General features: G+C 47.0%; 1 pseudogene; it reads left to right on the forward strand.

Annotated features, from left to right (window-relative positions):
- Positions 1–1,651: 1,651 nt before the first annotated feature.
- On the forward strand, positions 1,652–5,807 carry LOC101577067 (annotated as a pseudogene).
- The last annotated feature ends 3,899 nt before the right edge of the window (positions 5,808–9,706 follow it).

The raw sequence follows: 9,706 nt of genomic DNA on the forward strand, positions 1-9,706 counted from the left end.
AAAAAAAAACTATTAAGGAAAAGCCAGGCAGTCCAAAATGTAAATGGACTCGAGCAAAACGGCCTTGTGTACTGCAAAAATAAAATTGTCCTGGGAATGTAGAACACACAGCCACTCAGTCATACAAATACCATAAAATCATCTATTGTACACTTTGGTATTTATCCCAGAGAAATGAAAATTAATTTGCACACTAAAACTGGTGCACAAATGTTTATGAGAGTTTTATTTTAAATAACCAAAACTGGACTCAACCTAGACATACTTCCCCAGGTGGACAATAAAACAAACTCAGCATAATATCTTAGAATATTACACAGCAAGAAAAAGATATGAATGTGATGGGTCCCAGGGACTTCCACTAAGCAGAAAAGCAGCCAATCCCAAAAGATGACACCCTGTATAATTCAATTTATTCAACATTATTATCGAACTAAGAACATTTTTAAAGGGGTTAGGATTTGAAGTTCAGGAAAAAATGTGCAGAAGGGAGACAAGTGTGGTTTAAGAGAGCAACACAGATAGCTCAACAGAGTGAAGCGCCTGCAAGCAGGCACAGGGCCAGGGGTTCAATCCCCAGGCCTGCTGTGCCAGCCCTGCCCCCGGGGTGCGCTGAGATGGCAACTGAGCCTGGGCATGGTGGCACGCGCCTGTAATCCCAGCTTTTAGGAGACGGTAAACAGGCAGATCACTACGAGTCCGATCTAGTAGTGAGACCCTGAAGACCCTGTAGACCCTTCCCCAAAATACAAAAAAAAAAAAAGAGCAACACAGGAGAATTTTGTGGATTTAGGACCATTTAGTATTTTAACTGCTGCCAGATACACAGACTTGAATGAGTGATAAAGTTGTGAGGGATTTAAAATACACATAGACAACTACAAGTGAAAGTGGGGAAATCCTAAGTATGAAGGGTGGATGGGTGGGTTGTACCAATGGCAATACCCTGTGTTCAGTATTTGACTATAGTTTTGCAAAATTTCACTAGGACACACTGTCAAAGGGTACCAAGGAGCTCACTGTATTATTTCTTACAATTAGATAAATCCACATTTATCTCAGTGAAAATTCTCATTAAAAATTTCATAAAGGAATTTTAAAAAATAGAGAGAGAGACCAGTAAGACGTAAGAGAGAAGCCAAATAAAATGTGTGCCGCGAGGGGTACCTGGGAAAATCTAAGAAGGAACTACGCATTAGATGTTGAAGAATTGTTTTCAAGTTCTTGTAATACTGTGCTTGCATAGGCAAATGTTCTTATTTTTAGAACATTTGTGCTGAAATTCTCAGGTGAAGTGTCATTACACTAATAACTTAACTTCAAAGGTTTTTAAATGTTTCAAAGATGCACAAAGAAAGAAAACAAATGATGCAACCCTCCCCCCACACACACCCATTACTGGGTTCAATCCAGATGGGTACCAAGGTCGCGCGCGCCCCCTGGTGACGACAGGCCCCAAGCGTGAGGACTGCATCAGGACCCCACCAGGCTAGTTTGAACTGCTACTGATTGGAGCTCTGTTCAGGTCTAGGTCGCTGTTTATCCTCATTTCTGCTTCCAAAAGTGACCATCTCACAGGTCCCAGCCCTGCCACATCGGTGATTAATTATAGATTTCAAATGGCCACCTTAGTGATCCGGTTGTCTTCCTAATGCAGGTAAGCACCTCAGGAAAGCCTGCTGGGATTACAGGCGCTTTTGGAACCTGTGAATGCCCTCCTTCCTGCCCCCTGTTTTCATCTGACTCTCGGAAGCTTACCATTTCAAACTCACACAAACCACTGTGTCACACTGTCAACACAATGACACAAGTGGATCGTTACCACACATGTAGCAAGACAAATGTTACTAACACTATCCTAAAACAAGGGGAGTCGAGGTGCTTTTCTTCCTAATGTTTTTAATTTCAAATAAAAGTTTAATTATGCAAGATTGTGTGCATTCAAAAAATTGTGTAACACACTCACATCCTCTTTCAGTTTAAGGCTTGGGTTTTTTGTTGTTTTGGGGTTTTTTTGTGCAAGGTCTCACTACAGAGCTCGAACTCATAATGATCCTCCTAATTTCTGCCTCCCTAGTGCTGGGATTACAGGCATGTGCCACCAAGCCCACTCTGTCACCGGTTTAGTGCACCCAAGGGTGGGGCCGGTGCAACATGCTGTGCCAGGGATCGAACCCTGGCCCTGTGCTTACCTAAGCAAGTATTTAGTCCACTGAGCTATACCACCGGCCCTTCCTTCAGTCTAATAAAATGTTGCATGTCTCATCTTTGCCTCCTGTCTCTCTATAAAATAGGCATAACACGCCTGTAGTCCCAGCACTCAGGAGACTGAGGCAGGAGGATCATCCCAAGTTTGAGACCAGCCGGGGCTACAAAGTGAGCTCAAGGCCCACCTGAACTGCAGAGTGAAACCCTGTCTCAAAACTCAAAAATAAAAATGAAGTAAAATAAAATAGGCATCACCAACTGTCCTGCAGTCGCTCGCACAGGAAATGCTCGGCCTCAGGCTGGTGTCCTCACACATTTCCTACTGCGTTCTAGAAATGCTGGTGGCAGTTTTAGAATAGAAAGGATGTGTCTACAAACTACTTTATGCTTCAGAGTAGGTCTGCTGTGTTTGCACTCCCGCCTCAGCCTCCTGCCCTCGTGTTTCATTTCTAGGAGTTCTGGCCTTTCACCCTGAAGCCCCTCTAGCATTCCACTTAGGCTTCATCTCCATGGTTTCTCTATGGGTTGGAAATGGCAGTGACAAATACCAAGGATCTATGGGAGAATCTCATCTGAGCCCAGCCCAGGCCACCTAGTGAGGCCTTGTGTCTTTATTTTTTCTTTCTTTTTTTTTTTTTTCCTGCAGAACCGGGGATTGAACTCAGGCCCTTGCGCTTGCCAGGGAAAGGCTTATTCCACTGAGCCATCTCCCCGCCCCCACTTTTTGTCTTTCTGAGACAGGGTCTTGCTATGCAGTTTAGGCTGGCCTTGAGCTCATTTTGTAGCCCGGGCTGGTCTTGAACTCAAAGTGATCCTCATGCCTCAGCCTCCCGAGTGCTGGGATTGTGCGTGTGCACCACCATGCCTAGCTCAAGAGCCTGTTTCTAAAAAAAGGCTAAAGGCTGGGGAGATAGCTCGGCAGTGTAAGTGCCTGCCTGGCAAGCGCAAGGCCCTGGTTCGATCCCCACTACCACACGCCGTGCTGACCCCGTGCGGACCCCATGTAGAGCCTGTGCTGTGCCAACCCCATGCCAACCCTGTGCTGTGCCAGACCTCACAACCGGGCATGGTGTGGCACATTTGTAGGCCAAGCACTGGGGGGAGGCTGAGACAGGAAGATCACTATGAATCCCGAGCTACATAGTGAGACCCTATACCCAATGAATAAATAAATCTTTAAAAAACAAAACAAAAATAAATAAAAGAAGGCTAATAGCTCAGGTTGAAACCTAATGCCCCCTAAAACAATAAGACTGGAGAGCACATGGAGAGGGAGGGCAGCAGCAGAGATATTTTGCAAGGTACAATTTCTGGAGTATGTAGGAGTCCACCCGCCACAGCCGGTAAAATCAACGGGCGGCTTGGCTCTTACACTGTGCGTGATAGCAGCCAGCCCTGCATCACAGGGCCCAGCCATTCCTGGGAAACAGAAACAACAGCAACTGTAACAGGACCTAAGGCAAACTGGAGGTCGCCCGGACGACAGTAGCTACCAGGAACCCAAGTGGACCCACTGGGGTCGATTTTCTGCTATCGCCTCACTGATGTGTAGGAAATCAGCAAAGAAAGGCAAAGCTGGGTGGTATGTGTGGCCACATCCAAGCATTAAGAAACCGAATGGGCCAGAGAAGAGGAGGCAAAGTTCTTACAGGGGCCCAGTTGACGCCAGCTCAGTGGAGGACTATCGGAGCAATCAACGGTCAGGACAGCGGAGCCCCAGTGCTTGGAGCGCTATGAATTTCTTTTGGACAAAACTTCCGGAGAGACAATGAAGAGTAAAGCACAGATGATCCGTGTAAACTTCACCCTGGAGGAAGAGAACCAAACCCAAAGATGAAACTGGGGCAGCCTGATCCAGTGAATATGGACCAAGAGGAACTGGAGAGGCTTTCTGAAGCTACCGCCCACTTGGCTGACACCCAGGACAGGAAGGCCAAGAGGAATGAGACAGAGAAACAAGGAGAAAGACGTTGTGCTGGTGTCCAGATGCTGAGAGCTTCAAGCAGCCGGCACAGAAATTCAAGAGGGCCAGTGAGATAGCTCAGAGGACTAAACGCCTGCTTTGGCAAGCACAGGGACCGGGTCCAGGTGTGCTGGTGCTCACCTGTAATCCCAGCACAGGGGAGGCAGAATACAGGAGGATTACTACGAGTCCGAGCTGTGTAGTGAGACTCTGTGCAAAATACATAATTTTTTTTTAAAAAAAAAAGAAAGAAGAGAAGAAATTCAAAAGAGAAGAAAGGAGAAAGGACTCGATCACAATGCTGAAATCTTACTTGTAAAGGAGCTCCGCCTTTCATTTTTCTACACTTTTGGAGAAAAGTACCAGGCTCAGAATGAAGATTTCAGGAAATGGAGACAGCAGGACCTATTATCTGAAAAAGGAAGAGAAAGAAAAAAGAACAGACAGCATTTGAAATGCATAGTGGAATCTGCTTTGTGGTCGGTATTTCTCCGAACAGGGGTGTTTCTGAGTTGACTCAAAAGAGAAACAAAGGCCGGCCAGATAGCTCAGCAGATTAAAGTGCCTGCTTAGGCAGAGCACAGCAGCCAGGGTTCGATCCCCACCGTGCCATGCCGGCCCCGCCCCCAGGGTGCACAAGGACAGCAATTGAGATTGGGCGTGAAGGGGCATGCCTGTAATCCCAGTGCTTGAGAGGCTGAAAACAGGAGAATCACTACAAGTTCAATCTACATAGTAAGACCCTGTAGACCCTGCAGACACTGTACCAAATACAGAGAGAGAGAGAGAGAGAGAGAGAGAGAGAGAGAGAGAGAGAGAGAGTCAGAGAGTCCAATCTAGTACTTCCTAGTTCTCGGATCTGAGAAGCAGAACTCTAAGAAGTGGTAAAAGTGGGCCAAGCAAGCTAGATGACCTAGAATACCATCCTTGGCATCACAAACCCTAATTCCAGGACTCCCCTGTCTGAGTCCTGCATCCCTGAGATGACAACATTGCCCTGAGGACACCAAGGATAACGACTTCCTGGGACAGAATCCCGCAGGCAGCCCAGAACCTCCTGGCCTTGACCAATGTGGTCACCCTGTCCAAGGGAGGACTCGGCGTCCCGCTGCATGGGAGACCTCAGGCGCAACCGCACAGCGGCAAGTTGCTCAGACTGGAAGTCCGGTTCTCCCTAACCCACTCAGGATTCCTTCTCACAAAGCCATCGGCTGACTCCCTCGGGCGGGACAGCCCCTGAAGCACGTGCCAGCCTGGGCAGAGCCCCCCTCAGAGATAACTTCAGCATTAGCCCTGACAGCAGGATGGCAGGCTACAGCCCTCCCTCTTGCACAAAGCAGAGAGGAATAGAATCTCGTGAGCTTCTCCGTTTAGGGTAGAGGGGCCTTGCTGCCCTTGAGAACAACTTTGAATTCCTTCTACCAGAAAATGCTGAAACGGAGCTGGGAGAATGCGAATTGACTGACACAGACATGGAAGAAGCTGGTGTGAATGCTCCAGAGGGCCGCAGAGGAGGCAGCGCGTGAAGGAAACGAAACAAACGCATCGAACTGCCCAGAAAGATCTGATGCTGTCCGGGACATCTGAAGTCAACAAAACCATTCTAAGACCGTTACGTGGAGCATCAGAGGCTTAAGTGTCTGCCTGCCAACCACAAGGTCCTGAGTTCGATCCCCGGTACCGCAAAATAGAAAAAGAAAAGGAAATAAACGTTCTGAATAACTACTACGAAGACAATAATATGCAATGCATTAATTATTGTAACCGTCCTACTAAGCTGTTTTGAAACTGTTTCATTGCTACTTTATTTTTTTTCTCATCAAAATGAATAAAAAATAAAATTTTTAAAAAGTGAAGAATTACCCTAAAAGGAAATGACCACCAAGCTTCATTGTGACCTTCTATGTCACCTCGATGAGCTACCTGGAAATAAGAAAGGGAAAAGTGGAGAATCTGGTACCACGAGCGCAGAGCACATTGCCTAGCTGTGACACAGTCCTTATTAACAGTTCTCTGAAGAAGAGCTAGAAAAGGTCCAGCATGCTCTGGGGCAGGAGAAGGAAGAGGTCAAACAAGGAACAAGCCACAGGGGCACTCCCCAGGGACGCCTGTGCCTGGCCCTGGGAAGGATGCTGCAGTCAGGCTTTGAATACCCCTGAGCAGAGCCACTACACACAGGCCAACGCAGCTAGCACAGAGGCCAGAACCGAATCAATTGGGAAGAGGCTGGAGATAAACAGGCGACCACAGACGCCAAGAGGACTGGGAAGGTGGGAAAGATAAAAACAATGCTGGGAGATGTGTAGTCTGGTACCTCGGGGCTCACGGAGCCCTGCATGACCTGTGGGCAGCTGGAGCTCCGCCCTTGGAGGGCTCAAGCAACAAAGATGAGCGAAGGCAGGAGGAAAGGAGCTTCGGCAGGGATCCGCTCATCCGCTGCTGGAGAAGACGGACAGTCACCACTCTGAAGTGTGGTCACAGGGCGAATTCACCTCTGGGCTTCTCTGTTTTTTGGTTGTTGATTTTATTTTTTATTTATTTATTTATTTATTTTGGCGGAACCAGGGATTGAACTCAGGCCCTTGTGCTTGCCAGGGAAGCGCTTATTCCACTGCGCCATCTCCCCGGCCCCTTGGTTGTTGATTTTAAAATGCTCTCGGTCACACACACCCTGTGTTAGAGACACCTAACTCCAAAGGACAGCTGGGGTTTACATTGCTGTTAAGATAGTCACTCTTTGACCGCTGTCATATGTACAAGATTTTTTTTAGATATGGCCTTTCATGTGAAAGGACTGACTCTAAAGTACTGTCTCAAGGAGATCCTCAAACAAAACAAAATATAAACAATTAAATAAAATAATGCCTTGGTGGCGGACCCCTATAATCCCAGCCCTCGGGAGGCTGAGGCAGGAGGATCATTGTGAGTTTGAGACCAGCCTAGGTTACAAAGTGAGCTCAAGGCCAACTGAACTGCATAGAGAACCTGTCTCAGACTAAAACTAATAATAAATTAATAAGTAAATAAATACATTTAAGCCACTTCATCAAGCATCACTGTTTGAAAGTCAAGTTTATAATTTAGATATAACTAACGACATTCAAGGTCAAAGATTACACACCCGAATTACAAAGAGATTTTTGACTGGTATAATCCCAGCACTCGGGAGGCTGAGGCAGGAGGATCACTGTGAGCGTGAGGCCAGCCTGGGTACAAAGTGAGTTCAAGGACAACCTGAATTGCATAGTGAGACTGTCTCAAAAAGGAGACAGACAGACAGACAGACACCTTTAGACAACAGCCCAAGGAAAAATGTTTTTCCTTTCTTGTGCCAGTGGGAGGACTCAGTGCAGCTTTCACCCGCAAAAACCTGGTGTTGGGAGGGCTTGCCAGAGAGTATGACATTGTCCTGGATACTCTTGTGGATGACCCCCGCTCCCTAGAAAGCATCACTTGTGAGCCGTCTGCCTAAGTGGCCGCCCAAGCAACTCAAATCCTTATGGTTTTAGCAGGATAAGGGGTTGCTTTTTCTTTTCCTTTCCTATTCTTTGTGTGGTAGTGGGGATTCAGCAGCAGCACCTTTGGACTGAGTTCCACCGTCCTAAACCCTCTTTATTTTTTCCCTTTGAACACAGGCAGCACAGTGCTTAGAACCTTAATGAAGCTGGCCTATCATTAGGAGCGTACGGCTTTCTTATCAGACCAAGGCCAACAGGTAGATATGCTATCTACCATAACAAGGTAGAAACAGTGACACAACCAAATGGTAAGGAAGAAACAGTGGCTGGGGAGATGGCTCAGTGGAATAGGTGCTTCCTTGGCAAGCACAAGGGCCTGAGTTCAATCCCCGGTTCCGCAAATAAAAAAAAAAAGCTCTGGTAGGAAGAAACAGTGACACAACCAAATAGCTAACACAAAACCATACATGTTCAGCAAGTACTCCTGTAACTGTGTGAGTTGTGGTCAAATGCTGGACTAAAGGAATGACACCTGTCAGCAACCATGCGGTAAACAGCTTTGATGTAGAAAACTAAGTAGAAGTAGAGGTGGTGGCACTGTCGTGTGTCACAGACATCGTGTGTCACAGACGCCGGCTTACTCCAGAGCACAGCCAGGTGGTGCCTCCTCACTGCTTTGCAGTCCTGAGGCCCCGAATGCAGCCAGGGGTGGAGTCCCAATCAATGAGAGGGCTTGTGAACATCGTGTGGCACAAGCAGGATCCTGTCCAAAGGGTCTCCAAAGATACAAGCTTTGGAAGCACTAGGATGCTGGGTTTTTGTCACTGAACCAGAGCCTAGCAGCACTGTGGCACCAGCAAGCAGTGAATGTGAATGTGAAGAGGGTGATGTTCTGTTGAACTTTGTGCTTCTGGGAAGTGGCAACAGGATATAGTCGTTAAAAAAAAAAAAAAAAAAAAAAAGGGCCAGGGAGATGGCTCAGAGGAATGGGCACTTCCCTGGCAAGTGCAAGGGCCTGAGTTCAATCCCCAGTTCCACATTGAAAAAAAAAAAAAGGAAAACTTTTTAAGAAAAAGAAAGCTAGGCTAGGGGCTGCTGAGCAAGCGCAAGGACCTGGGTTCAATCCCAGGTACCACATGCCTTGCTGGTCTCTCCCCAGGCGTGCTGAGCCAGCCACCAAGACCGGGCGTCATTGGGAATACCTATAATCCCAGCACTGGGGAGGCTGAACCTGGAAAATCACTATGAGTAGGAGCGTAGTGAGACCCTGCACCAAATACATAAAATTTGAAAAAAAGAAAGCTAAGCTGGGAAAATAACTAGCAGTACACACACCGACCTAGCAAGCACAAGGTCCTGAGTTCAATTCTCAGTGCCAAAAAAAAAAAGAGACAGAGAAAGCTTCTGTTTGTGAGGGACAGAAAGAGGTCCAGAAAGTGGGTTCCCCACCAGCCCCACTTCTCAAGGATATTTTATTGAACAAAGCCACAAGAGGTGGGTTTGAGGTGAGACATAACTATTATCAATCAATAAGATTACAAGCATGGTTGCTTAGGTAATATCAATCCAATGGCAAATCATAGGGTGGGTGTGAGGTGGGACAAAACTAGAGTCAACCAATAGGATTGCAGCAAGTATAGTTGCTTGGGTAACATTCATTAAATGGGGATCAAGTGGAGAAACAAGTCATATAGCAAGCACACACAGGCTTACTGGAAGGCAAGAACTTTCCTGGAAGGTAAAGTGCTGAGATTACAGCCTATGCAGAATATCAATCACTGCTGTTCATCCCTAGAGGAACAGGATGTAATCTCGTGTATGTGCCGAGGGCCAATGTGTGTGGCCTGTTTGGATCCCTGTGGTATCACTTCTAGCAAGGATGATCTGTATAATCTTATAGGGTCAAAGAGCCATAGGGTCGGCCAAATAGCTTAGCACACTACAGCACCTGCTTAGGCAGATGTAGCCACCAGGGTTCGATCCCTGGTGTGTGCTGAGATGGCGATTGAAACTAGGTGTGGTGGCGCGTGCCTGTAATCCCAGCATTTGGGAGGCTGAAAACAGAATCACTATGAGT

Source organism: Octodon degus, unplaced genomic scaffold, assembly GCF_000260255.1.
Source record: "Octodon degus isolate 3935 unplaced genomic scaffold, OctDeg1.0 scaffold00001, whole genome shotgun sequence".
Taxonomy (NCBI): Eukaryota; Metazoa; Chordata; class Mammalia; order Rodentia; family Octodontidae; genus Octodon; species Octodon degus.